Below are 7,277 nucleotides of genomic sequence, written 5' to 3' on the forward strand. Positions count from 1 at the left end.
TTGGTATTCGAGAAATCACACAATTTGGTATTATCTTGCGCCATGGCAACAAGTAATCCAACACACAAGCAAACTGAAAGGCAACGGGAAAAGGGGAAACGGGAAACAGAGGAGGAGATTGGGAAGGAGAGGGCGAATAAAACGGCAAGGGTGAAGTGGGGGAGAGGAAAACGAGAGGCAAATGGCAAATAATGTAATGCAAGAGATAGGGATTGCGATGGGTACTTGGTATAGTTGACTTGCTTGCGTGAGCCTCCCCGGCAATGGCGCCAAAAATACTTCTTGCTACATCTTGAGCACTGCGTTGGATTTCCCCGAAGAGGAGAGGATGATGCAGCAAAGTAGCGTAAGTATTTCCCTCAGTTTCTGAGAACCAAGGTATCAATCCAGTAGGAGACTACACACAAGTCCCTCGTACCTACACAAAATGATAACTACTCGCAACCAACGCGATAAGGGGTTGTCAATCCCTTCACGATCACTTACGAGGGTGAGATCTGATAGAGATGATAAATAATATTTTTGGTATTTTTGATAGATGGATGCAAAGTAAAAAGTAAAAGGCAAAGTAAAAGCAAAGCAAGTAAATAAAGTGATAGAGATTGATATGATGAGAATAGACCCGGGGGCCATAGGTTTCACTAGTGGCTTCTCTCAAGAGCATAAGTATTCTACGGTGGGTGAACAAATTACTGTTGAGCAATTGACAGAATTGAGCATAGTTATGAGCATATCTAGGCAATGATCATGTATATAGGCATCACATCCAAGACAAGTAGATCGAAACGATTCTATATCTACTACTATTACTCCACTCATCGACCGCTATCCAGCATGCATCTAGAGTATTAAGTAAAAACAAAGTAACGCCTTAAGCAAGATGACATGATGTAGAGGGATAAATTCATGCAATATGATAAAAAAAACCATCTTGTTATCCTCGATGGCAACAATACAATACGTGTCTTGCAACCCTTTCTGTCACTTGGTAAGAACACCGCAATATTGGACCCAAAGCTAAGCACTTCTCCCATTGCAAGAACTACCAATCTAGTTGGCCAAACCAAAAAGGGTAATTTGAATAGACTTGCAAAGATAACTCAATCATACATAAAAGAATTCAGAGAAGAATCAAATATTTTCCATAGATAATACTGGATCATAAACCCACAATTCATCGGTCTCAACAAACACACCGCAAAAAGAAGATTACATCGAATAGATCTCCATGAGAGAGGGGGAGAACATTGTATTGAGATCCAAAAAGAGAGAAGAAGCCATCTACCTACTAGCTATGGACCCAAAGGTCTGAACTAAACTACTCACACTTCATCAGAGTGGATGCCCCCTCCGGTGGAGCTCCAGAACAGGCCCCAAGATGGATCTTCTGGATACAGAAGGTTGCGGCGGTGGAATTAGGTTTTTGGCTCCTGTTCTGATCGTTCGGCGATACGTAGGTATATATAGGAGGAAGGAGTACGTCGGTGGAGCGCCAGGGGGCCCATGAGGTTAGTTCTGGACTGGGCCTCCGGTTAATAGGTTAGTCCCAAAAATAATATAAAAGTGGAAAATAAAGACCAATATAGTCCAAAACAGTAGATAAATTAGCATGGAGCAATAAAAAATTATAGATACGTTGGAGAAGTATCTGTCCCACGCACCTACACAAACAAACAAAGAACTCGCAACAAATGCAATAAAGGGGTTGTCAATCCCTTCATGGCCACTTGTGAAAGTGAGATCTGATAGAGATAATATGATAAGATAAATATATTTTTGGTATTTTATAATATAGATAGGAAAAGTAAAGATGCAAATAAAAGTAGATTGGAAGCTTATATGATAAAAGATAGACGCGGGGGCCATAGGTTTCACTAGTGGCTTCTCTCAAGATAGCATAAGTATTACGGTGGGTGAACAAATTACTGTCAAGCAATTGATAGAAAAGCGAATAATTATGAGATTATCTAGGCATGATCATGTATATAGGCATCACGTCCGTGACAAGTAGACCGACTCCTGCCTACATCTACTACTATTACTCCACACATTGACCGCTATCCAACATGCATCTAGAGTATTAAGTTCATAAAGAACAGAGTAACGCAATAAGAAAGATGACATGATGTAGGGGGATAAACTCATGCAATATGATATAAACCTCATCTTTTTATCCTTGATGGCAACAATACAATACATGCCTTGCTGCCCCTGCTGTCACTGGGAAACGACACCACAAGATTGAACCCAAAGCTAAGCACTCTCCCATTGCAAGAAAGATCAATCTAGTAGGCCGAACCAAACTGATAATTCGAAGAGACTTGCACATATACCTTAATCACACATAAAAAGAATTCAGAGGAGATTCAAATATTTCTCACAGATAAACTTTATCATAAACCCACAATTCATCAGATCTTGACAAACACACCGCAAAAAGAGTTACATCGAATAGATCTCCAAGAAGATCGAGGAGAACATGGTATTGAGATCCAAAAAGAGAGAAGAAGCCATCTAGCTAATAACTATGGACCCGAAGGTCTATGGTAAACTATTCACAACTCATCGGAGGGGCTATGGTGTTGATGTAGAAGCCCTCCGTGGTTGATTCCCCCTCCGGCGGAGCACCGACGAAGGCTCCAAGATGGTATCTCGCGGATATAGAAGGTTACGGAGGTGGAAATAGTTTTTTGTTGTTTCCTTTCATGTTCTCGGGGTACATGGGTATCTATAGGAGGAAGAAATAGGTCGGTGGACGCCCAAGGGGCCCACGAGATAGGGGGCGCGCCTAGTAGGGGGGCGCCGTCCACCCTAGTGGCCGCCTCGGATGCTTCTTGACTTGCATTCCAAGTCCTCTGGATCACGTTTGTTCCAAAAATCACGCTCCCGAAGGTTTCATTCCGTTTGGACTCCGTTTGATATTCCTTTTCTTCGAAACACTGAAATAGGCAAAAAAAACAGCAATATAGGCTAGGCCTCCGGTTAGTAGGGTAGTCTCAAAAATGATATAGATGTGTAAAGTAAAGCCCATAAACATCCAAAACGGGTAATATAATTGCATGGAACAATAAAAACTATTGATACGTTGGAGACATATCAAGCATCCCCAAGCTTAATTCTTGCTCGTCCTCATGTAGGTAAATGATAAAAACAAAATTTTTGATGTGGAATGCTACCTAGCATAATTCTCAGTGTAATTTTCTTTATTGTGGCATGAATGTTCAAATCCAAATTATTCAAAATAAAAGTTCATATTGACATAAGAAATAGTAATACTTCGAGCATACTAATCAAAGCAATCATGTCTTCATTTTCATCACACAAAAATGCTCCCATCTTATACACCCCCGATGACAATCCAAGCAATTGTTTCGTACTTAAATAATCTCAAACTTTTTCAACTTTCACGCAATAAATGAGTGTGAGCCATGGATATAGAACTATGGGTGGAATAGAATATGATGATGGGGATTGTGTGGAGATTCCAAAAAGGAGAAAGTCTCACATTGACGAGGATAATCAACGGGCTATGGTGATGCCCATCAATTGATGTCAACATGAGGAGTAGGGATTGCCATGCAACGGATGCACTAGAGCTATAAATGTATTAAAGCTCAACAAAAGAAACTAGTGGGTGTGCATCCAACTTGCTTGCTCACGAAGACCTAGGGCATTTTGAGGAAGCCCATCATAGGAATATACAAGCCAAGTTCTATAATGAAAAATTCCTACTAGTACATGAAAGTGACAACATGTGAGACTGGCTATATGAAGAACATGGTGCTACTTTGAAGCACAAGTGTGGAAAAGAGATAGTAACATTGCCCCCTTTATTTTATTTTTTTCTTTGAGTCTTTCTTTTTTTTCTTTTGGCCTGTATTTTTTTCTTTTTGGCATTTTTTTATTTGGGGACAATGCTCTAATAATGATGATCATCACATTTCTATTTATTTACAACTCATGAATTACAGCTCAAAACTAGAACAAGATATGACTCTATATGAATGCCTCCGACGGTGTACCAGGATAGGCAATGAATCAAGAGTGACATGTATGAAAATTTATGCATGGTGGCTTTGCCACAAATACAATGTCAAGTACATGATCATGCAAGGCAATATGACAATGACAATGTGTGTCATAATAAAACCGAAACGGAATGGTGGAAAGTTGCATGGCAATATATCTCGGAATGGCTATGGAATGCCATAATAGGTAGGTATAGTGGCTATTTTGAGGAAGATATAAGGAGGTTTATGTGTGATAGAGCATATCATATCACGGGGTTTGGATGCACCGGCGAAGTTTGCACCAACTCTCAAGGTGAGAAAGGGCAATGTATGGTACCAAAGAGGCTAGCAATGATGGAAGGGTGAGAGTGCGTTTAATCCATGGACTCAACATTAGTCAAAAGAACTCATATACTTATTGCAAAAATCTACAAGTCATCAAAAACCAAGCACTACACGCGTGCTCCTAGGGGGATAGATTGGTAGGAAAAGACCACCGCTCGTCTCCAACCGCCACTCATAAGGATGCACAATCTAAGAACACCTCATGTTTCAAATTTGTTACACAACTTTAACCATACGTGCATGCTACGGGACTTGCTAACTACAACACAAGCATTCTTTAAATTCATAATCACCCAACTATCATGACTCTAATATCACTACCTCTATAACTTAAAACAATTATCAGGTATCAAATTGATCATAGCATCCAATTCACTTCCTATGATAGTTTTTATTATACCCAACTTGGATGCCCATCATTCTAGGACCAATTTTATAACCATAGAAAATACCATTCTATTCTAAGAGACTCTCAAAATAATATAAGTGAATCATGAGAGACTAACAATTTCTACAAAATTAAGCCACTGTCGTGCTCTAAAAGATATAAGTGAAGCACTAGAGCAGAAACTATCTAGCTCAAAAGATATAAGTGAAGCACATAGAGTATTCTAATAAATTGCAATCAAGTGGGCTTCTACCAAAAGGTGTGTACAGCAAGGATGATTGTGGAAAACTAAAAAGAAAATACTAATATCATACAAGACGCTCCAAGCAAAACACATATCATGTGGCGAATAAAAATATAGCTCCAACTAAAGTTACCGATAAACGAAGACGAAAGAGGGGATGCCTTCCGGGGGCATCCCCAAGCTTAGGCTTTTGGCTATTCTTGAATATCTTGGGGTGCCATGGGCATCCCCAAGCTTAGGCTCTTGCCACTCCTTATTCCATAGTCCATCAAATCTTTATCCACAACTTGAAAACTTCACAACACAAAATTCAACAGGAAATCTCATAAGCTCTGTTAGTGAAAGAAAGAAAAACCACCACATAAGGTGCTGTAATGAACTCATTCTTTATTTATATTGGTGTTAAACCTACTGTATTTCAAGTTCTATATGATTCATACCACTTAATACTAACCATAGATGCATCAAAATAAGCAAACAACACACGAAAAACAGAATCTGTCAAAAACAGAATAGTCTGTAGAAATCTGTAACTCTCGAATACTTATGGAACTTTAAAAATCCTACAAAAATAGGAAGTCCTGGGGAATTTGTCTATTGATCTACAACAGAAATAATCAACGCAAAATTACGTTTCTGTGAATTACTAAAATTATTTTTGTACGTGCAAAGTTTATGTTTTTCAGCAGAATGAAATTTACTAACACCATAGGTTATCCTATAGGTTCTACTTGGCACAAACACTAATTAAAACATAAAAACACATCTAAGCATAAGGTAGATGCAAAATTTATTACTAAACATAAGCAAAAACAAAAAACATAAATAAAATTGGGTTGCCTCCCAACTAGCGCTATCGTTTTAACGCCCCTAGTTAGGCATAAAAGCGAGGATAGATCTAAGTAGTGCCATCTTTGGCACTCAATTCATAAGTAGATCGCATGATAGATTCATAAGGTAATTTAACTTTCTTTCTTGGAAAGTGCTCCATGCCTTTCCTAAATGGAAATTAGAATCTAATATTCCCTTCCTTCATATCAATAATCGCACCAATAGTTCTAAGGAAAGGTCTACCAAGAATAATAGGGCAAGAAAGATTGCAATCTATATCAAGAACGAAAAAATCTACGGGCACCAAATTTCTATTTGCAACAATGATAACATCATTGATCCTTCCCATTGGATTTTTAATGGTGGAATCTGTAAGGTGCAAATTTAAAGAGCAATCATCAAGATCATTGAAACCTAGAATATCACATAAAGTTTTTGGAATCGTGGAAACACTAGCACCCAAATAACACAAAGCATAACACTCACGATCTTTAATTCTAATCTTTATAGTAGGTTCCCACTCATCATTAAGTTTTCTAGGTATAGAAACTTCCAAATTAAGTTTTTCATCATAATATTGCATTAAGGCATCAACAATATGTTTGGTAAAAGCTTTATTTTGACTATAATCATGAGGAGAATTCACAACGGATTGCAACAAGGAAATACAACCTTCTAAAGAACAATTATCATAATTAAATTCCTTGAAATCCAAGATAGTGGGTTCAATGCTATTTAAAGTCTTGACCTCTCCAATCCCACTTTTACCAAATTTAGCATCAAGATCTAAAAACTCCGAATTATTGGGATGCCTTTTAACTAAAGTTGACTCATCTCCAGTCCCATCATTATTAAGATTCATATTGCAAAACAAAGATCTAATAGGGGACATCAATAACTTTAAGATCTTCATCATTATTTTCATGGAAACTAGAAGAACACGCCTTTACAAAGCAATCTTTCTTAGCACGCAATCTAGCGGTTCTTTCTTTGCACTCATCAATGGAAATTCTCATAGCTTTGAGAGACTCATGGATATCATGCTTATGAGGAGTAGATCTAAGTTTCAAAGAATAAACATCAAGCGAAAGTCTATCAATGTTCCTAGCCAAATCATCAACTTTGAGAAATTTTTCTTCAAGCAAGGCATTAAAATTATTTTGAGAGATCACAAATTCTTTCACACTATTCTCAAAATCAGAGGGCATCTTATTAAAATTACCATAAGAATTATTGTAGGAATTTCCATAATTATTAGAGGAATTACTGGGGAACGGTCTAGGATTAAAGTTTCCTCTATAATCATTATTTCTGAAACTATTCCTACCAACAAAATTCAGATCCATAGATTCATTATTATTCTCAATCGAAGTAGACAAGGGCATATCATTGATATCAATAGGAGAACTCTTAGTAGCAAAAAATATCATAAGTTCATCCATCTTTCCACTCAAAACAT

This window comes from Triticum dicoccoides, chromosome 6B, assembly GCF_002162155.2.
Source record: "Triticum dicoccoides isolate Atlit2015 ecotype Zavitan chromosome 6B, WEW_v2.0, whole genome shotgun sequence".
Lineage (NCBI taxonomy): Eukaryota > Viridiplantae > Streptophyta > Magnoliopsida > Poales > Poaceae > Triticum > Triticum dicoccoides.